At 43.2% G+C, this 24,586-nt stretch overlaps 1 protein-coding gene across 4 annotated transcripts in view; it reads left to right on the plus strand.

Moving 5' to 3' along the window:
* Positions 1 to 24,586, plus strand: part of LOC149143195 (uncharacterized) — a 427,005-nt gene that overhangs the window by 386,347 nt on the left and 16,072 nt on the right. The window lies entirely within an intron of this gene.

A 24,586-nucleotide genomic window follows, 5' to 3' on the forward strand; every position in this document is an offset into this window, starting at 1 on the left:
TATAACTGCTGACGAAAGTTTAGTTTCTTCATAGAAAGCTGATGTGATGGCAGCTAAGTGTTTTCTTCTTGTTACAAAAAAAGCCCTTACATCCTTCCTCCACCTTGGAATCTTTTGTGATCACAGGTTAAAAGAGTCTGTAATTATAGATTATCAGCATTTGTTATTCTCACAGTTCGTAGTTCTACCTGTTGCACATTGTACATAAAAGATGTCGCACGTGATTCTTACATGTTAGATTGAATTCCTACAGGCTTTGCACTTCTAGGAGCCTCAGCACAAAACATGATAGCTGTTTACTTCTATTAACCTTGCATGTCATAAAAATAAAGAATGATGACAGTAGGAGAGAATGCAATCCAACAGAATAACAACACAGTACTTTGGATCAGTCATTATCTTTCACACTTAGGGATTGACTGCTGATAGAATAGTTTATGTTGCTCACAGCTCACCGTCTAGCCCATATTCTCTATAGTTTGTGTGAAACATAATGACTAATCTACTACAACTTATATAATGTTCATGTCTTGGTGATTGTGGTTGGTTGCCAAACTTACTTTCGATTCAATTACTTAAAAGTGCATCCTTGTCTCTTAATACTTTTACAATTGCCTTTCATGTGCAATGGTTTCTAATGGGCCTGTTACCACCCAAACTAGTAGTCTTGTCATGGTTCTCTCAAGACATTAAGATGGCACAGACAGAAGAAGTGTCCACTGTCACCTCAGCAAGGGTCCCTACTTTTTAAGCCCAACTCCTATTAAAAGGCTATGAGAGGATTCGCTATAAAAAATGCTTCACCTAAGAGAAAATTAGAATAGCTTTTAGTAATGGAGTCTAGGATGAAGATAGGAGTTAATTATTGCAAATTATGCCAATTTGGAAATGATACTAACCCAGAAAATAATGCAGATCACCGATATCAAAGTGCTCACAACTCAAAATATTTCAAATATTATGAACACAAAGGAGTGACTGAAGAATGCCCTTACCAAATAGGGAAGATACTCTTGAGTTGTACCTTTTATAAGGGCCGTACTGTTGATGTTTCTGCAGTTTGCAGCATCAGGCAGACATTCTCCCACGGGGTCTTGCTGATTTGACTGGGGGGATGATACATTCACTCATGGGGTCATGCTGATTTGACTAGCAGCAAATGGCCCACATAAATCTTTCTCCCATAAGCTTTAGTGTCTGGGTCAAGGAGATTGGCCCACGGTACTTGTTGCCGCCTTGCTCACACATCTAAGTTAATGTGAGAAAAATCCTCAATCCCACCAAGTGTGCCACTGGTGGAAAAGCTCAGAGAAGGGGCTTTCACGTAATCCCAACTCTCTTCGTCTAGGCTCTCTCCTAGTTAAAGCCAAAGGGGGTGGACCCTAAGGAAGGATTCTAAAGGAAGCTTGTTAAACTAAGAAGATCTAGGAGATAGTACATTAGTTAGAGCATTCACCATTCAACAACTTGAAAAGATAACTTGAAGTAAATAATGTTAGTTTTTGTAGCATCAGATGGTATTCTAGTCTCAAACTTGGTGGAGAGGCTAAAACACACGAGTTTTCGAAAACCTAGAAATAGTTTCTGGATATTCCACGTAGAGATTGCTTAATTAAATTAATTGACCATCATTTAAATATTTCCTAAGTCTAACTTAGGAAAACTGGTTAATTAATAGTTATTAATTGAGAAAGGTGAGAATTCTCTAAAAACTCACATGGATTAACTTGGAGATGATCTTAGTCATTGATTAAGTTTTAACCTTGGCCTTGGCCATTGAAGACTCAACCGGAGATTATAAGAGGAGGTTGATGGGTAGATGGAGAAACACACATAGTGAGAGCTAGTAGTGCAAGTTCCTTGGCAGGTCAAGCTATCCAGTGTCAAAGATTGAGCAAAGGAAGAGAGTTCGAGCCAAAAGGGACGCAGAGGGCAGAGACAATGATTCTGTAGGAGAATTCCAATTCCAAAGAGTTAGGAGAGGAGGCTGAGTTATTTCTCTAGGAGGTTGCATAAGGGATACGCAGAAGCCTCAAGAGGGGAAGTTAAATTCAACAAAGGAAGCGGTTGATTCAGTTGTTGGTGGCTGGGAAAATTCGTAGTAGGCCAAGCAAGTCACTCCTAGGAGCTGAGATAGGCAGGATGTTTGATTCAAAAGGAGTTCTGGGCTGAGCGTACAAGGGATTGCGCAAGGGTTGACGCAGTTCATTCTAGGAGCCAATTTTGAGGGAAGATTGAGATAGGATTGTTTGGAGAGGTGGGTAATTTTCCTCAGTTGATTTTGCTAGTATTTCTCTTAGATAGAAACGCTAGTTTGGCTTCATTTTATTGTTCTCAAAATTTCATTGCTACATAATAATAAAAACCCTCAGCTACTGCGCCGATTTTCCCACATTGGGTTTTTCGGGAATAATTGTCCAAAACTAATTGTCATTTTTATGTGTGTGTGCTAGCATTTCTCAATTTCCAACATTTTATTTTCCACAGCGTTTTTATGGTGAAAATTGTAGTTGTCATTTTATTCGTTGTTTGTCGTAGCAAATAAACTGCATAATTAAATTCACAGTTAGAAGAATAATTTCTAGTTGTTGCAATAGAGCTAAATTTTTCACATGGTATTAGAGCATATTTGACAGACAGGAGGCTCAGATTCGAAGAGGAAAAATTTCGTTATTCAGCGGGAGCAACAAGACAAATTTTTTCAGAGGTTGCTTAGTGCCTAGCCAGAGAGTGCAAAATGCTAGACAGGTTTGATTTCTAGTTGCAGGTGGTAGGAAAGTTTGATTTGTCCAGGGAAGCGATTCTAGTAAGCAGAGGGAGCAACAACTCATTATTTCATAGAGCAAATTTCTTGTCTGGGCACAGTAGGGTTTTGCAGCAGTTTGCAGTAGCAGAATCAACATCGGGTGAAAGACAAATAACACACGAAACTATACTCCAAGATGTCTCCAATAATTTTTCTAGAATCTTCAGTATGGTCATGGATAGATTTGAGATTCATGGGGCTACAAAATTGTCTTCCAGGTTGGAAGTCGAATTTGCTTTCATGACTAGCTCAACCTCACATGGAGTCTGGTATATAGACAATGGAGTGTCAACTCATATCATAGGAGTTAGAGAATATTTCTCCATCTACAATGAGGAGAAAATGGACTTCCAGATAACAATGGGAAATATGACTAAATGCACTCCATTTGGGAGAGGTACCATTGAACCCTCTCTCGAAATCGCTTCCGCGAGGAGCGACCTTGGGAGCGAAATTCTCACTCCCTAGCCTTTTTTTCAAAAAAAAAATTGCAGTAACATTCCAAATGCAATTTGTTTTCAAAGAAACAAATAATATTTGAGTGGGGCAGCCTAATGATCAAGCTTATGGCCCTAGTATTGATATGCGATTCATGGTAATATTAAATTCTTAAAGTAAAAGTGACATTTTCATCTTTTTACTTAAATTTTTAACATTACCATGAAATGACTCGGGATGTTTGAGAGTGCTTCCGACCTCATTAGATTTCATATGGAGAAAGTAGAATTTTAGATCTCATTCAAAATCCAATAGACTTATCATTTTTTCAGGATTTCAGGATTGGGGGATTGCAATGCTTCCATTGGATTTTGTCATGTATTAGGGTATGTAATTCGTATTTAATCAAGAGCACCAATCCTTCTATGTACCTTGATGTTAGTGACATTGGTTGTCGAACTCCTTTATCATGACCCTACTAAAAATGTACCCATCACTGAAACAAAATCTTGACTTGACATGCTATGTTTTTTCTATCTTATGTTAATGCTTAGAGGGTGATATTAATGACAAAGATCCTGATTTTCCAACAAGAATAAAAAATTAGACATTTCATGGGGTGGCAAGAGGCCCAAGCATTAGCAATAGATAATAGATTTACTTGTCTTTTCTAGTCTGTAGTAGTTTTTATAACTGTTGACTCTTTCATATTTATTATGATAATTTTTGTAAACAATATATGACAATTTAAGTTTGAAGTTTGAAGTTGGAAATTATAACTCACTGGTAATGAATTATGAATATGATGCTTCATGAAAGTTGAAAGTTGTTTCATTTCATTTCATTTTATAACATTTCATTTCGTGTTAGATATTCTTTGTTGTAATGGTTACACTAAGCTTACAAGTACAACTTTGGTGATCAATGATGATAAATGTTATATATTGAATTTTGAAACTTTAAAAATTAAGATTGATGAATCATGAGACTCAATATATTGTATGTTACTAACTTGTGGACGTGGTTGATGAAGATTATAACTTTTAGATGATTGATTTTATATGGTTCAATCTATGTTTTTAATGTTTTTTATATCTAATTCATCATTCTACATGTTTTGAAAATGTCATTTTCACTCCCGCTCCCAAGTAACTTTGGTCAGGAACAAGAACTGGTGTCACAAATGTATTGCATGTGTCAGGAATGGGTATGAACTTGGTTTCAGTTTCCCAGTTACAGGATCGGGGATATGATGTCCACTTTGTAGAGAAGGTGTACATAAAACACCTGAACTGGAAGAAAGTGACACAGATTGGGGTACAAAGCAACATATTGTACAAGTTGCAATTTGAAACTTCAATGGCGCTAGTCGGAAGTAGCAGTGACAGTGGCAAAGACCTAAATGAATTATGGCATAGGAGGATGGGACACTTACACCATGGAGCACTTAGGATGCTTAAGGAGACAGTGACAAATGTTCCATAATAAGGCACATCAGATCTCCAAGACCCAGAAATGGTTTGGGGAAATTCCACTCGGTTAGAGAGATATTAAAATAATTATATTTTTAATGAGTTCCTAAGTCTAAACTTAGGAAAATTAAAGTATTAATGGGTATTAATATAAAATTGGGTGAGAAGGTTCTAAATGACATGGATCAAGCCAAATCTAATCTTAGCCGTTGATTAGAGACTTAATCTCGGTCGTTTAAGACTCAACAGGAAAAGTATACGAGGAGGCTTGAGGGTCAATTGGAGATACACCGAGATTGATCAGTCAGTTCGATTTTCTGGAACGGTGCTTGCTGAGAAAATTCGAACTAGTGATCTTTTGCAGTGAGTACATAACAAAGATGCAGGGATAGTGCCAGAGGGTCGGCACAAAGCCTGGAGAGGCTGACACAGAGGCATCTAAAGCTACGCAGAGGCATCAGAAGCTACACAGAGGCAGTTGGGGATTGCGCAGAGGCTTCAAGGGCTAATCTGAAGCTAGCAGGGTTGACGCAGAGTCAAGAGGAAGCGCCAGAAGGATTTTCCTGGGGAAGACTAGAGCTGAGAGGATGAATATCTGTCTCCGAGAAGAGGTATACTCCCCATGTAACAATCTCTGTTAGGTGAGCCATTTCGGCACCCTAGTTGTACTCAAGAATCTGCATAATAACATTGGAATTTCTAACTTTAACTCTTTAGAAATTCTTCTTATACTATCTGGTTTATTTCTTCCTACTTGTTTTATTACTTAACAAGTCATTTACCATGTAAATACTGAAAATAAACACAAGTACAGTATCAACATCTACAGATCATCAACTGAAGGAAAACAAACACACAAGTGACACCGTTATTTTTGGACCAATATCACCATAAAAACCCAATTCGGGAAAACCAGTGCAACTATTCAGAGGGTTTTATTATTATGCAGTTTTCAAAATACAACTAGGGTGCCAGAAATGGCTCACCCAACAAAGAATTCCCTCGGCAGTAGTACCTCTCCTCGAGATAGATATTCCGGTCGATTAATCACCGGATGAACAATCCCACAACAACATTTGCAGCTCCCACTGCTCTGCGTCACTCTGATAGGGACTGCGTCACCCTTCCTAGCTCACCAGCACCTAGTCTGTCCCACAAAATCCTTCCAACGCTGCTTCTTGGCCCTGTGTCAGCTTTGCTAGCCTATGTGTCATCTTCTTGAGCTTCTACGTCAGCCCCTAGACCCTCTGCATCTCACACCCTGGCCTCTCCTGGCTCTGCACAGATCCTGGCTACCTCTGCGTCAACCTCTTTGGGCTTTGCGCTGTCTCTCTAGTACCAAATCTGTCTCTTTGCTATGTATTCATTGCCCCTCGTTGTTGATCACTGATTCTATCTCTCTTAGCAAACCCCACTCTAGAGAATAGAATGACTGATCACTCTGGTGTGTCCTCCAATTGACCCTCAAGCCTCTTCTTATACTTTTCTCATTGATCCATCAATGGCCGAGATTAATCTCTAATCAACGGCTAAGATTAAATTTGGCTCGATCTATGACTTGTGGAACCTTCTAACCTGGTTTTATATTAATACCCATTAATATTTTATTTTTCCTAAGTTTAGACTTAGGAACTCCATTAAAAATATTAATTATTTTAATATTTCCCAAACCATTTAGAATCTGCCCAAACCATTTCTGGGTCTTGGAGATCTCATGTGCTTTAGCCTCTCCACCAATTTTCATGGCTAGATCACATCCGATGCTACCCCAAATAAACACTCCCTCTTAGCGAGGATTGTGCTCTAGTAATACTCCACACTGAGCATCACTCTGATTATCCAACATCGGTCCCTGTGCTGATGCTAGGCCTCCCCGCCCAACATCCTCTACATTGTTGCATCCTGTACTACTGCCCATGCCGCTGCCACTACATCTGTACGACAGCTCCCTCTGCATCCATGTTGTTGCTGGTCCATCCTCCCAACACTGCATCTACACTGCATCCCCTCTCATCATGCTACATCATGTTTCCCATAGCACTGCCACTGCTAACTATTGCACTGCAACTCAGTTACTGAGAAGTAAGTAACTGATCCACCCAACTCTGACATCCCTGTCAGGCTAGAGACACTCCCGATGCTGAAGCTCCCTCTGTCGCTAACAAGTGCTCCCTCTACTGACCTTTGCGTTGTTGCAAAAACTCCCCTCATCTTGCACCGTTGCACACCTCTTTGTGCCATCCTGCACTGGTGCAACACTCCCATGCTTCTCGCACTATTGGAGCCTGCTAATGCTATCCCAGGACTCTTGCACTGTAGCACTCTCTGCCACTCCATCCACATCCATCTCTACTGACGTTTGCTAGTCCTGCTACTACTCTTCGGGGCTCCCGTAGCAAGGTATAATCCAAGAGGTTGGGTACCTCAAGGATCTTGCCCCTCATCGCTTGTAGTCCTCCTGACTATAGCTCGATGTCTCCCCACTTCTTTTCAAGTGGCACATAAGCACTCATGGCACAATCGTCATCCTCCTTGACTTCTTTCTTTGACCTCGCTGGCGCTGCCTTAGTCTCAGAAGCCTCTCCCTTACTTCTTTTCCTAGGACATTGGTTCACAAAATGAACCAGTTCCCCACAATGGAAGCATTTGATCTTGGAGAGGTCCTTCTTCTTTCTCTTCTCCTGCTTTCCCGCAGATGCTAGAGTTGCATCCTCTTCTTCCTCCTTCTTGATTCTGACCCCTTTTCCGTTGCTCCCCGCCTTGGTCATTCGTTTGATCTCTTCTGACGAAGAGCCACCCACAGTTCCTCCCAATCTGGAAGGCTCGACCTATGGAGTATGCTCTAGAAAAATACCTCCCAATCCTCTGAGACAACATTCAATGCGGTCCTTACCATCAATTCCCAATCTAGCGTGGCCCCTATGGAAGTTAGCTGGTCACGGATCTCCTTCAATCGACTGAGGAAGACATCTATCTTCTCTCCCTTTTGCATCTAGTATGACCGCAACTGATTTTCATGCAGCATCTTCCTCTACAGAGAAGTATGCTGGTACAATTTCTTCAAGGCATCCCGCATCTCATTTGTCGTGTCCTTCTCAGCAATATGCGACACCACATGATCCTTGACCCCTTCAAGGATGATGCACTTCGCCCTGGCCATTGCCTCCTCATACTTCTCATTTTCAGCTGGGTCAACTGGGATCACTATTGTTTTCAAGGCAAAGTCCTTAATGCGATATCTGTCTAGAATGGACAAGATCCTAGCCTTCCAGACCACGAAGTTGGATGCTCCGTCCAACCTATCTCGATCTCTCAGTCCATTCACGGCCATTATGTTGCTCTTCTTCCGACCCCTCCGAGTCTCTCTACTTCCCTCTTGGAAGTCCTCTGTTCGACTCTTGCTAAGTCTCGACTTCTCGTCTAGAAGTTCTCGGTTCGATTCCCTCTAAGTCTCGATTTCCCTTCTGGAAATCCCTCCTCCTTGGTCTTGCCCCATTAGGTATTGTTCTGACCACAGTACCCCACCAGCTTTGCTCCGCAAATTACCCGCAGCCTCCTATACCCCAGCAACTAAAGGATTGAGTCACTTGGCTTGCACAATCCCAACACTAGCAAATCAGCTCCCCTAGCTAACTGTGTCAGCCCTCCTAGCCTCCGCGTGGCTCTGCGTGAGCCTAATTCTGCCTCCCTTAGCCTCTGCATTGCCTCTCTGGCCCAGAATGATGACGCAGTCTCTCTACATCACTCCTTCCTCTGTCGCCTTCTGCACGGATCAGCTCTATCACTCGGGACAACTAAATCTGTTGCTACTACTCTGCCAGCTAATGCTTTCAATTATCTTGTGATCTGCAACCATGCTCTGATACCATGTTGGAATTTGAAAGTTTAACTCGTTAGAAATTCTTCCTATACTATCTGGTTTATTTCTTCCTACTTGTTTTATTACTTGACAAGTTATTTACCATGTAAATACTGAAAATAAACACAAGTACAGTATCAACATCTACAAATCATCAACTGAAGGAAAACAAGCACACAAGTGACACCATTATTTTCGAACCAATGTCCCTAGAAAAACCCAATGCGGGAAAACCAGTGCACCTATTCAGAGGGTTTTATTATTATGCAATTTTCAGAATACAACTAGGGTGTCAGAAATGGCTCACCCAACAGAGAATGCCCTCGGCAGTAGTACCTCTCCTCAGAGAGATATTCTGGTTGATTAATCACCAGATGAACAATCCCACAGCAACAATTGTAGCTCCCACTGCTCTGCATCACTTTGATAGGGACTACGTCACCCTTCCCGGCTCACCAACACCCAGTCTGCCCCACAAAATCCTTCTAGCGCTACCTCTTGGCCCTGTGTCAGCTCTGTTAGCCTCTGTGTCAGCTTCTGGAGCTTTTGCGTCAGCCCCTAGACCCTCTGCGTCTCACACTCTGGCCTCTCCTGGCTCTGTGCAGCTCCTGGCTGCCTCTACGTAGCACCCAACTGCCTCTGCGTCAACCTCTCCGCACTCTGCGTTGTCTCTCTGGTACCAACTCTGCCTCTTTGCTATGTGTTCACTCCCCTCGCTACTGATCACTGATTCTATCTCTCTTAGCAAACTCCGCTCTAGAGAATAGAATGACTGATCACTCTGGTGTGTCCTCATACTGACCGTCAAGCCTCTTCTTATACTCTTCTCGTTGGTCCATCTACGTCCGAGATTAAATCTCTAATCAACGGATAAGATTAGATTTGGCTTGATCCATGACATTTGGAACCTTCTAACCCAGTTTTATATTAATACCCATTAATATTTTATTTTTCCTAAGTTTAGACTTTAGGAACTCCATTAAAAATATTAATTATTTTAAGATCTCCCAAACTCGTTAGAATCTACCCAAACCATTTCTGGGTCTTGGAGATCTCATGTGCTTTAGCCTCTCCACCAATTTTCATGGGTAGAGCACATCCGATGCTACCCCAAATCAAAAAATAATAAAACCCTCATAATTGCTGCAACGGTTTTCCCGCATTGGGTTTTTTCGGGGGCAATTGTCCAAAAATAACGATGTCCCTTGCATGTTTGTCTCAGTGTTTTCAATTGTTGATCTGTATAAGAGTTAAGGCTGCATTTGTGTTTATTCGAGTATTTATATTTATAAATAACCTGTTAATGGAATAAACAAGTAGAAGAAATAAAACCATATAATGCAGTTGGGATTTCTAACGTGTCAGACATAGGAATTTCAACATGGTATCAAAGCGTTGCAGATCACAAGCAGACTAAAGGCATCATCGATATCAAAAATTTGCAGCAGTAGCAGCTATCCCGAGAGACAGAGTTGCTCCTAAGCAGAAGGCAGCAGAGGAGTGACTCAGAGGGCCTACATTATCATTTCGAGCCAGAGAGAGGGCCAGCGCAGAGGCAGAAGAGGCTCACGAAGAGCCACGTTATCCTACTCAGTCAAGTAGGAGTGACGCAGTTGGCCAGAGGAATGATTCATCCTTTGCCGAGATTGCCCAGAGCTGGAAGGCTCAGTTTCTTCAGTTGTAGAGCTGTGGGCAAATTGTGGATTGGGAAGCTGGTGGGGTGTTGTCTCTATCAAAGTAGAACAGTACCTAATAGGACAAAACCAAGGTAGAGGGAGTCGCTACCTTAACGGATTTCTAGCCAAGAAATCCAGATCCGAGTTGCAGTTGCAAAGAGGATTAGAGAGGAGCGATTCGACTTTTGGCGGGAAGATTTCCAGCAGGGAAATTAGGACTTAGAGGGAGATTTCCAGGAGGAAAGTTGAAACTCCGAGGGAGTCCAGAAGAAGAGCGGAGATGGTAGTGAATGGGCTGAGGGATCAGGACAGGTTGGATGGGGCTTCCAACTTTGTCATCTGGAAGGCCAGGATCCTGGTAGTCCTGGATAAACATCGCATCAAGGGCTTCGCCTTAAGAATCGTGGCTATCCCAGTCGACCCAGCTGATAATGAAAAGTATGAGGATGCAATGGCGAGGGAAAAGTGCATAATCCTTGATGCGGTCAAGGATCATGTCGTACCACATATCGCTGAAAAGAACACAGCAAAGGAGATGTGGGATACTTTGATGAACTTGTACTAGGCACTTTCGTGTAGCGGAAGATGCTATTGGAGAATCAGCTATGGACGTATCAGATGCAGAAGGGGAGTAGATAGATCTATTTCTCCTTAGATTACAGGAGATTCGTGACCAACTTACTTCCATAGGGGCCACGCCGGAAGGAGTGTTGCACCAGTGCAGGAAGGCACAACGAGGTGTGCAACGGTGCGAGATGCAGGGAGTTGTTGCAGCAACGCAGAGGTTAGAGAGGGAGCACTTGTCAGCGGCAGAGGTAGCTTCAGCATCGGAGGGTGTTTCTAGCCCAACAGGGAGGTCAATTACTTACTTCTCGGTAACTAAGTTGCAATGCAGCAGTGGGCAGCACAATGCAGCATGACGAGAGGAGGTGCAGTGTGGTGGGAGAAAGGACCAGCAGCAGCACGGATGCAGAGGGAGTTGTCGTATAGACGCAACAGTGGCAGTGGCAAAACCATGGGCAGCAGTACAGAGGATGTTGGGCAGGAAGGCCTAGCATTAGCACAGGTATCGATGTCGGATGATTAGAGTAATACTCAGTGAGGAGTATTGCTAGAGCACAGTCCTTGCTAAGAGGAAGTGTTGATTTGGGGTAGTATCGGATGTGCTCTAGCCACGAAATTTGGTGGAGAGGTTGAGGCACATGAGATCTCCAATACCTAGAAAGGGTTTGGGCAGATTCTAAACAGATTAGGAGATATTAAAATAATTAATATTTTTAATAGAGTCCCTAAGTCTAAACTTAGGGAAAATAAAATATTAATGTGTATTAATATGAATCTATGTTAGAATGGTCCAAAAGACATGGATGAAGCTAGATCTAATCTTAGCTGTTGATTAGGGACTTAATCTCGACCATTGAGATGTCAACAGGAAAAGTATAAGAGGAGGCTTGAGGGTCACTTGGAGAGCACACCGATGATCAGTCATTCTATTCTTTAGAGCGGGCTTTGCTAAGAGAGATAGAATCAGTGATCAAGAGAGCAGCTGAGGGGCATTGAGTACAGAGAAACAGAGAAGGCAGAGATTGTGCCAGGAGAGAAGCGCAACAGCCAAGGAGGGTGATGCAGAGCCAGTAAGGGCTCACGCAGGGCCACATATAAGCAGCCAAGTGCTGCGCAGAGCACTAGAGGGGCCAGTGCAGCTGACGCAGAGACTCCGAGAGCTGATGTAGGGCCAACGTGGAACAAAGGGGCAGATGCTGGGGTTGCAGGAGCAGTTTTGTGCTGAGGAACTGCCGGAAGGATTTTCCGGGGTTTCAGCCAGGAGATTTCTCTCAAACTGTGAGGTATAGCTACTAAGGAAATTCTCTGTTGGGTAGGCCAGTTTCGGCACCCAGATTGTACTCTGATATTGCTTAATAAGAAAACCCTCAGATAGTTGCACCGGTTTTCCCGCATTGGGTTTTTCCGGGGACATTGGTCCAAAAATAATGGTGTCATGTGGTGTGTTTGTTCTTGTTTCTTTTAGTTGTTGATCTGTAATATGTTGAGCATGCACTAGTGTTTATTTTCAGTGTTTACTTTGTAAATAACTTGTTAAAGAAAAATAACAAGTAGGAATAAATCAGAAAAAGTGCATGAAGGATTTCTAAACTAAGTAAACTTAGAAACTTCAACAGTACATCCTCCCAATAATACGCTGCAACTCTAAACTCTGTGTGCACGGTCCCCTACTGTACTTACCCTTCTCATTTTGTTTAAGTTGGTAATAATCTTTTAAGGACAAGGGTGCTTTGAAATCTTCCCCGATGGATTGCCACTCCTTGAAATAATCTCCCATGGTCATCCGTGTTGATTTAGGGTAGCATCGAATGTGCTCTAGCCATGAAAATTGGTGGAGAGGCTAAAGCACATGAGATCTCCAAGACCCAGAAATGGTTTGGGCAGATTCTACCCAGTTTAGGAGATATTAAAATAATTAATATTTTTAATGGAGTTCTTAAGTCTAAACTTCGGAAAAATAAAATATTAATGGGTATTAATATAAAACTAGGTTAGAAGGTTCCAAAAGATGAGGATCAGACCAAATCTAATCTTAGCCGTTGATTAGAGATTTAATCTTTGTCGTTGAAAGACCAACAGGAAGAGTATAAGAGGAGGCTTGAGGGTCAGTTGGAGAAGACAACAAAGTGATCAGTCATTCGATTTACTAGAGCGGGGTTTGCTAAGTAAAGTCGAATCAGTGATCAACAGCGAGGGGTAGTGAGTACTGGACAGAGAAACAGAGATAGTGCCAAAAGACCAGTGCACAGGTAGAGAGCGAGAAGCAACAGCCAAAGCAGGCCACGCAGAGGCCAAAGGGCCTACGTCATCCATGTAGAGGGCAACAGGAGTGACGCAGAGGGTCCCAGAGGTTGCGCAGTGCCTCAGAGGTCTGACGCAGAGGGTTCTGAGGTTGACGCATAGCAGCAGGAAGCTGACACAATGCTTCAGAGTTGTTGAAGAGGGTTTCGTGGGACAGGTTTTCTGAATACATGTTTCCGAATAGAGAGGTATTATTTTCGATTGTTTTTCTCTGTCAGGTGAGCCAGTTTGGCACCCAGTGGTACTCAAGGAAACACTGCATAATAATAAACCCTCAGAATAGCTGCACCGGTTTTCCCAGATTGGGTATTTCCGGGGACGTTTGACCAAAAATAACGATGTCACTTGTGTGTTTGTTTTCTTTCAGTTGTTGATCTGTAGATGTTGACACTATATTGTGTTTATTTTGTTATTTATATGTTTTAAATAACTTGTTTGAAATTAACAAGTAGAATAAATAAACCAGAAGAATACAGATTAAATTTCTAATGAATAGACTTAGAAATTTCAACATGGTATCAGAGCGTGGTTGCAGATCACAGGAGAGTTGATGGCATCACCTAAGCAGAGCATTTGCAACAGAATCAGCTGTCCCTAGTGACAGACGTTGATCCTTGCAGAAAGCGACAGCAGAAGGGTTGACGTAGAGGGACTACGTCATCAGTCTAGGCCATAGAGAGGCCAGCGCAAAGGCTGAGTAGTGCAGAAAGAGGCTCACACAGAGACCAGGAGGGTTGACGCAGTTGGCTGAGGGCGCTATTTTGCCAGTGTCGAGATTGTGCAGAGCCTAGAGGCTCAGTCCTTCAGTTGCTGGGGCATAGGAAGTTGTGGGTAGTTTGCGGGAGTGAAGCTAGTGGGGTACTATGGGCAAAATAGTACCTAACATGGCAAAACCAAGGTAGAGGGAGTTGCTACCGAGGCGGATTTCTAGCCAAGGAATCTGGATCAGTGTTGCAGATGCACAGATGATCGAAGAGGTGCAACTTCACGATTAGAAGGAGGATTTCCAGAAGGGAAATCATGACTTAGAGGGAGTCCAGCAGAGAACTTTCAGGTGGGAAGTAGAGAGACTCATCAGGAGATAAAGAGAGAACTTCCGAAGGGAAGTAGAGAGACGCGGAAGAGTCGACAGAGAGCATAGAGATGACCATGAATGGGCTAAGGGATCAGGACAGGCTGGACAGGGTGTCCAACTTTGTGGTCTGGAAAGCCAGGATCATGTCCATTCTAGATAGACATCGCATCAAGGCCTTCGCCTTGAGAACGGTAGCGATCCCAATTGACCCGGCTGAGAATGAGAAGTACGAGGAGGCAATGGCCAAGGCGAAATGCATCATCCTTGATGGGGTCAAGGATCATGTGGTCCAACATATTGCCGAGAAAGAGACGACAAAGGAAATGTGGGACACCTTGAAGATGTTGTACCAGCATACTTCTGTGCAGAGGAAGATGTTACTTGAGAATCAGTTGTGGTCATACGAGATGCAGAAGAGGGAGCAGATAGATCACTTTGTCGATCAGTTGAAGGAGATCCAGGACCAACTGACTTCCATAGGGGCCATGCTAGATCAGGAGTTGATGGTGAGGACCGCACTAAACGCAATCTCTGAGGATTGGGAGACATTTGTCCAAAGCATACTGGGCAGGGCGAATCTTCTAGATTGGGAAGAATTGTGGGCGGTTCTTTGCCAAGAAGATATCAGACGGCTGAGTAAGACAGGAAGTAGCAGCAATGGAGTCCAAATCAAGAAGGAAGAGGAAGAGGATGTAGCTCTGGCATCTGCAGGAAAGCAGGAGAAGAGGAAGAAAAAGGACCTCTCCAAGGTCAAATGCTTCAACTATGGGGAACTAGGTCATTATGCGAACTAGTATCCAAGGAAGAAGAACAAGGGAGAGGCATCTGACTCTAAGGCAGCGCCAGCGAAGGCGGAGAAGGAGGTCGAGGAGGATGATGATTGTGCCATGAGTGCTCATGTGCCTCTAGAGAAGAAGTGGGGAGACATCAAGCTATAGTCAGGAGGACTACAGGCGATGAGGGGCAGGATCCTTGAGGTACCCAACCTCTTGGATTATACCTTGCTACTGGAGCTCTAAAGAGAGAGTAGCAGGACTGGCAAATGTGGGTAGAGACAGATGCGGATGAAGTGGCAGAGGGTGCTACAGTGCAGGAGTCCACAGGCAACTCAAGGCTAGCAGGCTGCAACAGTGCGAGTGGCACGGAGAGTGTTGCAATAGTGCAAGATTCCCCGTGCAGTGCGAGGCTCGCAAGCTACAACAGTGCAAGAGGTATGGAGAGTGTTGCAACAGTGCAGGATGGCACAGAGAGGTTTACAACGGTGCGAGATGCAGGGAGCTGTTGCAGCAGTGCAGAGGTCAGTAGAGGGAGCACTTGTTAGCAGCAGAGAGAACTTTAGCATCAGGAGTGTTTCTAGCCTGACAGGGATGTCAAAAGCTGGGAGGATCAGTTACTTCTGAGTAACCGAGTTGCAGTGCAGTAACACGATGCAGCATAATGAGAGGGGGTTGCAGTGCAGATGCAGTGATGGGAGGATGGACCAGCAGTAGCACGGATGTAGAGGGAGTTTCCGTACAGATGCAGCAGTGGCAATGGCAGGGCCATGGGTAGCAGTGCAGAGGATGTTGGGCGGGGAGGCCTAGCATCAGCACAGGTACCGGTGTCGGATAATTAGTGTGATGCTCAATGTGGAGTATTACTAGAGCACGATCCTTGCTAAGAGGGAGTGTTGATTTAGAGTAGCATCGAATGTGCTCTAGCCATGAAAATTGGTGGAGAGGCTAAAGCACATGAGATCTCTATGGCCCAGAAATGGTTTGGGCAGATTCTACCCGATTTAGGAGATATTAAAATAATTAATATTTTTAATGGAGTTCCTAAGTCTAAACTTAGGAAAAATAAAATATTAATGGGTATTAATATAAAACTAGGTTAGAACGTTCCAAAGGATAAGGATCAAGCCAAATCTAATCTTAGTCGTTGATTAGAGATTTAATCTCAGTCGTTGAAGGACCAACAGGAAAAGTATAAGAGGAGATTTAGGCATTACTTACTCAAAATATGGGGGATTCTCTCTTATAGAAGATTCCACCTTGACATACGATACCCCACAGGCCCTTTTTGCGCATTCTTTTCTTCGACAATGCTGCTATGGGCATATGTCATTACTTACGCTTTAGGCTCTCATAATCGATCCATACCTAATATCGTATACAAAGAGATATCTCATTATATATGTCATTATGCTTTTTCACTTTTCTTCCAGTCATGAATTATATATGTCATTATGTGATCGGTTCATTCATTATATATGTCATTACGCTCCTACCTACAAGCCCTCTCACCTGCCAAGCTAGGGTTTCACCCTACACCCCTACACCTCGAGCTACTCATGCTTGCTCAGATAAGAAGGTCCCGAAGGGGTTTGTGCTTCCTAGTGCAAGGAAAGAAACTGGCAACAGCAGACTAACTCTTCTACGCATCGAAAGGAGGCTTTGAATTGATTCTAGCAAAGCGCTAGTAAGCACCCATTTGTTTATAGACTTCAAAAGTTATCGAGATTGAAGGTATCATCCATTGTCGGACCATTTTGACTGGAATATTCTATTGAGGGTCAGTTTGAGAAGACACTAAAGTGATTAGTGATTCGTTTTACTAGAGCAAGGTTTTCTAAGTAAAGTTGAATCAGTGATCAACAACGAGGGGCGGTGAGTACTGGACAGAGAGGCAGAGATAGTGCCGAAAGACCAGCGCAGAGGCAGAGAGCGAGAAGCAGCAGCCAGAGCCCAGCAGAGACAACGCAGAGGCCAGAGGGCAGCAGGAGTGACGCAGAGGGTCCAAGAGGCTACGCAGTGCCTTAGAGGGTTGACGCAATGTTTCAAAGTTGTTGGAGAGGGTTTCGTGGGACAGGTTTTCTGAATACCTGTTTCCGAATAGAAAGGTATTACTGCCAGTTGTTTTTCTCTGTCGGGTGAGCCAGTTTGGCACCCAGTTGTACTCAAGGAAATAATGCATTATAATAAACCCTCATAATAGCTGCACCGGTTTTCCTGCATTGGGTTTTTCTGGGGAAGTTTGTCCAAAAATAATGGTGTCACTTGTGTGTTTGTTTTCTTTCCGTTGTTGATCTATAGATGTTGACACTATATTGTGTTTATTTCATTATTTATATGTTTTAAATAACTTGTTTGAAATTAACAAGTAGAAGAAATAAACCAGAAGAATACAGATTAAATTTCTAACAGATAGACTTAGAAATTTCAACATGGTATCAGAGTGTGGTTGCAGATCACATGAGAGCTGAAGGCATTAACTACGCAGAGCATTTGCAGCATAATTAGATGTCCCGAGTGAAGGAAGTTGATCCTTGAAGAAAGCGACAGCAGAAGGGTTGACGCAAGGGACAACATCATCAGTATGGGCCAGAGAGAGACCGAGGAGGGCAGAAAGAGGCTCACACAAAGCCAGCAGACACCAGGAGGGTTGACGCAGTTGGCTGAGGGAGTTGTTTTGCTAGTGTTGATATTGCACAGAGCCTAGAGGTTCAGTCCTTCAGTTGTTGGGGCATAGGAAGTTGTGTGCAGTTTGCGGGAGTGAAGCTAGTGGGGTAATATGGGCAGAACAGTACCTAACAGGGCAAAACCAAGGTAGAGGGAGTTGCTACCAAGGCAGATTTCTAGACAAGGATTCCGGATTAATGTTGCAGGTGCACAGAAGATCGGAGAGGTGCAACTTGACGATTGGCAGGAGGATTTCTAGAAAGGAAATCGTGACTCAAAGAGAGTCCAGCAGAGAACTTCCAGGCGGGAAGTAGAGAGACTCAGCAAGAGTCGAAGAGAGAACTTCCGGAGGGAAGTAGAGAGACTCGGAGGAGTTGACAGAGAGCAGAGAGATGGCCATGAATGGGCCGAGGGATCAGGACAAGCTGGACAAGGCATGCAACTGTGTGGTCTGAAAGGCCATGATCCTATCCATTCTAGATAGACATCGCATCGCATCAAGGCCTTCGCCTTGATAACAGTGGCGATCCTAGTTGACCTGGCTGAGAATGAGAAGTATGAGGAGGCAATGGCCAAGGCAAAATGCATCATCCTTGATGGGGTCAGGATCATGTGATCCAACATATTGTCAAGAATGAGACGGCAAAGGGAATGTGGGACGCCTTGAAGACATTGTACTAGCATACTTCCATGCAGAGGAAGATGTTACTTGAGAATCAGTTGCGGTCGTACCAGATGCAGAAGGGGGAGCAGATAGATCACTTCCTCAATCGGTTGAAGGAGATCCAGGACCAACTGACTTCCATAGGAGCCACCCCGGATCAAGAGTTGATGGTGAGGACCGCACTAAACGCAGTCTCCGAGGATTGGGAGACATTTTTCCATAGCATACTGGGCAGGGCGAATCTTCCAGATTAGGAAGAATTGTGGGTGGCTCTTCGCGAAGAAGAGATCAGACGGCTGAGTAAGACGGGAAGTAGCAATAATGGAGTCCGGATCAAGAAGGAAGAGGAAGAGGATGCAGCTCTAGCATCTGTGGGAAAGCAGGAGAAGAGGAAGAAAAAGGACCTCTCCGAAGTCAAATACTTCAACTGTGGTGAACTGGGTCATTATGCGAACTAGTGTTCGAGGAAGAGGAACAAGGGAGAGCCATTTGACTCTAAGGCAGGGCCAGTGAAGGCGGAGAAGGAGGTCGAGGAGGATGACGATTGTGCCATGAGTGCTCATGTGCCTCTAGAGAAGAGGTGGGGAGACATCGAGCTGTAGTCAGGAGGACTACATGCAATGAGGGTCAGGATCCTTGAGGTACCCAACCTCTTGGATTATACCTTGCTACGGGAGCTCCAAAGAGAGAGTAGTAGAGACGGATGCGGATGAAGAAGCAGAGGGTGCTATAATGCAAGAGTCCTCGGGCAGCGCGAGGCTACCAGGCTGCAACAATGTGAGAGGCATGGAGAGTGTTGTAGTAGTGCAAGATGGCATAGAGAGGTTTGCAACGATGCGAGATGCAAGGAGTTGTTGCAGCAGCGCAAAGGTCAGTAGAGGGAGCACTGGCTAGCGGCAGAGAGAGCTTCAGCATCGAGAGTGTGTCTGGCTTGACAGGGATGTCAGAAGTTGGGATGATCAGTTACTTACTTCTCAGTAACTGATTTGCAGTGCAGTAGCAGTTGGCAGTAGCACGGTGTAGCATTGCAGATGCAATGCTGGGAGGATGGACAAGCAGTAGCACAAATGCAGAGGGAGTTGTTGTACGGATGCAGCAGTGGTAGTGGCAGGGCCATGGGCAACAGTATAGGATGCAGCAGTGCAGAGGATGTTGGGCTGGGAGGCCTAGCATCAACACAGGTACCGGTGTCGGATAATCAATGTGATGCTCAGTGTGGAGTATTACTAGAGCACTGTCCTCGCTAAGAGGGAGTGTTGATTTAGGGTAGCATCGGATGTGCTCTAGCCATGAAAATTGGTGGAGAGGCTAAAGCACATGAGATTTCCAAGACCTAGAAATGGTTTGGGCAAATTCTACCCGGTTTAGGAGATATTAAAATAATTAATATTTTTAATGGAGTTCCTAAGTCTAAACTTAGGAAAAATAAAATACTAATGGGTATTAATATAAAATTGGGTTAGAAGGTTCCAAAGGATAAGGATCAAGCCAAATCTAATCTTAGTCGTTGATTAGAGATTTAATCTTGGCCGTTGAAGGACCAACAGGAAAAGTATAAGAGGAGGCTTGAGGGTCAGTTGGAGAAGACACTAGAGTGATCAGTCATTCGATTTACTAGAGCGGGGTTTGCTAAGTAAACTTGAATTAGTCATCAGCAGCGAGGGGTAGTGCGTACTAGACAGAGAGGCAGAGATCGTCTGAAAGACTGACGCAGAAGCAGAAAGCGAGAAGCAGCAACCAGAGCAGGCACAGAGGCCAAAGGGCATGCGTCATCCACGCAGAGGGCAACAGGAGTGACGCAGAGGGTCCCAGAGGCTGTGCAGTGCCTCAGAGATCTGACGCATAGAGTTTTGAGGCTGACGCAAAGCAGCAGGAGGCTGACGCAGTGCTTCAGAGTTGCTGAAGAGGGTTTTGTGGGATAGGTTTTCTGAATACCTGTTTCTGAATAGGGAGGTATTACTGCCAGTTGTTTTTCTTTGTCGGGTGAGCCAGTTTGGCACCATTTGTACTCAAGGAAATGCTGCATAATAATAAACCCTCAGAATAGCTGCACCGATTTTCCCGCATTGGGTTTTTCTGAGGACGTTTGTCCAAAAATAACAGTGTCACTTATGTGTTTGTTTTCTTTCAGCTGTTGATCTATAGATGTTGAGACTATATTGTGTTTATTTCGTTATTTATATGTTTTAATAACTTGTTCGAAATTAACAAGTAGAAGAAATAAACCAGAAGAATACAGATTAAATTTCTAACAGATAGACTTAGAAAGTTCAACAATCTGGCCCACCTTGCTCACTTGGTGTTGATGGTAGAAAAGTAGGCAACATGGTCCTGGTTGGCCCACTGAAGGCTTGTGTGTGAGTGGCTGGTGAATGGTGGTCATACTATTGTGAGGCCCCTGACGTCTCCCCAAATAGGAACTCACAATGGATGCTCTTGTCCCTATTCTACTGCTTGATCTCCTCCAACATCTCCTTTTGCCCCTTAGCTAAATCATTTAGGGCCTTCAAGAGGCTATCAAATGTTTCTTCCTCCTTACTCTTTGGCTCCCCCATATTTTCTATTACTACTACCTTCCCACATGCCTTAGTATCAGGTGTAATCTCCAACTCCCTCTCCCTGCTTTGGTACCTCTGTCTTCGATAAGTCACGTTCTGCCTATTCTCCTCATTCATAGGAAAGTTCCCCCATGGCTGAGCCAAGATCAGAGCTCTGATACCACTGTAATGTTCCTAATTAGGAAAAACAATGATATGCAAAGCAAAACAATACATGCAACACAAAATTTCAGAACATTTAGTGAACACCCATAAAAACTCCAAAAATGTCAACCAGTTGAGCCATTTTATTAGATAATTGGAGAAAGAGTACAATGGTGTGGAAGGAGTGCACCTGGGCTTGCCTCAATGGCAAACTTGACAAGACCCAGTTAATAAAATAGAAAGCCTAGATGAAAGAACAAGTTGCTCCAATGATGCCTTGTGCTGTCCCAGAAGATTACACTGTCTGCTGGAAAGATACTATTGGAAACCCCACTACCGATGCTCAGAAAATTCTATAAAATTAGCCCCAAGCTCCTCTCAAATAGCCTACCAAAACCCAAAAAGGGTTTGTTTTGGTTCTGACCCCCGAAATTCGGCCCCAATTACCACATCCTCCCCCAACAGCTGGGAAACATAGCCTGCTTGCATCTCCCTAAAAAATCCCTCCAATCACTCCCAAAATGTTGAGTCTCACTACCCCAAAGTTCTCCTTATTTCTCCTGGAAAAACCCATCTCCAAAAGTCTTCCCACAAACTCCCACCTGTGCCCATAGAATAGCTTCTACATTGGCCCTATATGCACCAATTTGTGCTGCCTTCAATCAGCAACCTCCTACCCCAAAACTCCTCAATTAGGATGATCTCTCCCTAAAGCTCCTATGCCAAATTTCTCTTGACAAACACTACCCAGAAGACAGCTGAAATGAGCCAAGCGTTATCCCCTCCTACGTCCTCTTGGAATACGCACTAGCTGAGTGAGTGACTGTGTGTTTAGCTCTAAATCCCTCCAAGTTCCTCTCCAAAATGGTATGATTTGACCTCCCTAGGCTAGCACTCTAAGTCCCCTAAAGAAAGGGTGAGCTCTCTGATTGGAAACTCGGTGTTGAATAGCAGTGTGACCCGGCGAAGCAACACGAGCAACAATAACTTTGATTGGCAAAAGACCCCAAATGTCGTTGAGCTTCTCCTATTTATAATTTGAGTTCCTTTGTCCCACGTGGGCCCCTCCAACAAGTTCTTTGAACCCCTTTCCTTGGCTATTTGAATTCCTTCCTTGGCAAGTGCATTTCCGCATGCGTGTGACCCCGACACTCCACTAGAAAAACATTTCGGCCTCCCTTTTATCCTAAGTCCTCCAAAAATTCATGGGTCCCATGGTCACCAAAAGTGCCAAAATTGTGGAAATAAACATAAGATAAATTAATTTAGGAAGGGACATTACATTCACTTCTTTTGACATCACACTATCATCCCTTGAATCCCATACAAGTTTGAATTCCCGACGAGACACTTGCTTCTTCCAGTAGGCAAACCTTCCAATGAAGATTCCAATGGAGGATCTTGATTGTCCTCATCCTACAAATACTCCTTTTGAATGATGTATGATGAGATCTATACTAGATGACTTTCTTTTTCCCATAAGTACTCCCCATGCTTCCAATGAGGTTATCGAGAGCTACATCCTTCTGTAGGTGACATCCACAGACTTCTATTTCAGCTATCTTTCATGCTTCTTTATGATGATGTTACGAGCTCTTACTTTATTTTATGATGTCATCTCCTAGCATGATGCATCCTATCATGCTTCTAATGATTCCTACCATGATAGTTATACTTTACAACAGAGATTTTGAAATAGAAACTTGAAAAGAACTAGGTGAGGAAGACTATCTCAATCATAGTAGAGATCTTTTACTTCCTCCTCCTTGGATTTCTTCTTTTCAGCGTCTTCCACTTCTTTAGTGATATGGGCTTCTTCCCTTCCTCTTTTGTTGTTGTCCTTCTTGATCTTAGGACAATCTCTCTTGTAGTGTCCATATTCTTGACATCCATAGTATTGAACCTTTGCCATATTCTTCTTTCGTTTATGAGGACCAAATTTCCCAAACTTCCCTTTTCTCTTTTCCATAGCAGCATATGCTTGAGTTTGTTCATTTGATCCTACATCATATTTTGTCTTCAACCTGGTTTCTTCAATTTTGCATAGTGACCAAAGATCATTGAATGGAGTAGCTTCCTTTTTCCCATAGATACTTGATGTGAAGTTTCCCCATTCTTCCAGTGGTGCATAGATCACTCTGGTAGTCATCTCTTTGTCAGACATTATATCTCCCAATTCTTGTAGTTGATCTCTTATTTCAGATATCCTCATAAAGTATGTGGCTATTCCTTCTTCTTTTGATATCCTTAGCTTGTAGAGTTATTGTCTTTATGAGATAACTTTTCCTGCAGTGTTTATGGAAAACAACTCTACAAGTTTGTCATATATTTCTTTTGAAGTTTTAAGCTTTGAAACATAGGGAATGAGGAGATCTTTGATGGATTCTATGAGAATCCTTTGAGCTCTTACTTCCCCTTTCATATACCTTGCAAGTGCTTGAGAATCTTCTTTTGGAGGTTTGGTGATTGAACCCTTAACATGTTCCATGACCTCATTTTCTATGAGGTTTAGATCTATCATTTTCTTCCATGCAAGAAAATTTGAAGCCCCAACCAACTTGTTGGTTTCCTTGCAAAAAGACATTTTGACAGATTCAGATGTAGACATAAATATACTTACTTGAGAAGATGCTCCTTCAACTTGTTTCCTTCTTGAATTTGATGATGATATAGGAAATTGAAAACTTCTTCTTGTTGAAGATGCTTTTCTTCAAGAGTGATCCTTGGCTCCAAAGAGAGGGAGATCACCTTGAATCCTTTGATGATGATGACAATGTCCTTGATCTTGCTTCTCTTGGATGAGTAGACTTCAAGTTACTTTGATTTGTAGATCTCTTCAACTTGAGTAGAGGTAGGGTCTTTGTGGTCTCTTTCCTTGATCTTGAGCAAGGATCCCAAGAATGCTTCTAGTGTAGACTTCTTCTTTGATCGATCTAGAGTTTTGACACTTCCTTCAAGATGATGATGTAGCCTTTGTCTTCAAAATGCCTTGGAGATGAGAGGGTCTTCTTGATTCTTTGATGCCCTTGAAATTCTTCTAGAACCTTAATCTTTGAGAGCTTGAGTGTCCCTTCTTGAGTTGCCCTTCCTTGTCTTGTCACCTTAGCTTCAAAACCATGTCAAGAAATCTAGGGCAGAGGGATGAGGTGATTTATTTATTTTTTATAACTGTTTGTGATGCAATTTTACTGAGTCTTTATTAGCTTCTTCTTTCACTTGATTATATTAATGTTTTCTATCATCAAACAACTACCAAATCATAAATAATCATGAGACAAGGGACACAAAATATAGGCGATCAGCCAGGGCCAAAACCTCTCCAACTTGAGAGGAAAACCCAAATGAATTCTTCTTATAGAATCTCCAATTGATGAATTCCAAGACCAAGACCCTTGACCTAAAAACCTCTCCAAGACCAAGTCAAATCTTGCTTCAAGTCACAACAATTTCTTCTTGATGCTATTGCAATTTCTTCCTTCTTCTTTAGCCTTCGGTCCTACAATCTTTGCCTGAAATCTTTGGCCTCTCTTCCTGCAACTCTCAGCCTCCTGAAGTTGACTATAATTCCGCACGTGTGATAGAATTAGGG

This window comes from Pinus tabuliformis, chromosome X (genome assembly GCF_031772625.1).
Source record: "Pinus tabuliformis cultivar Carrire ecotype Pingquan chromosome X, CPIR1, whole genome shotgun sequence".
NCBI lineage: Eukaryota > Viridiplantae > Streptophyta > Pinopsida > Pinales > Pinaceae > Pinus > Pinus tabuliformis.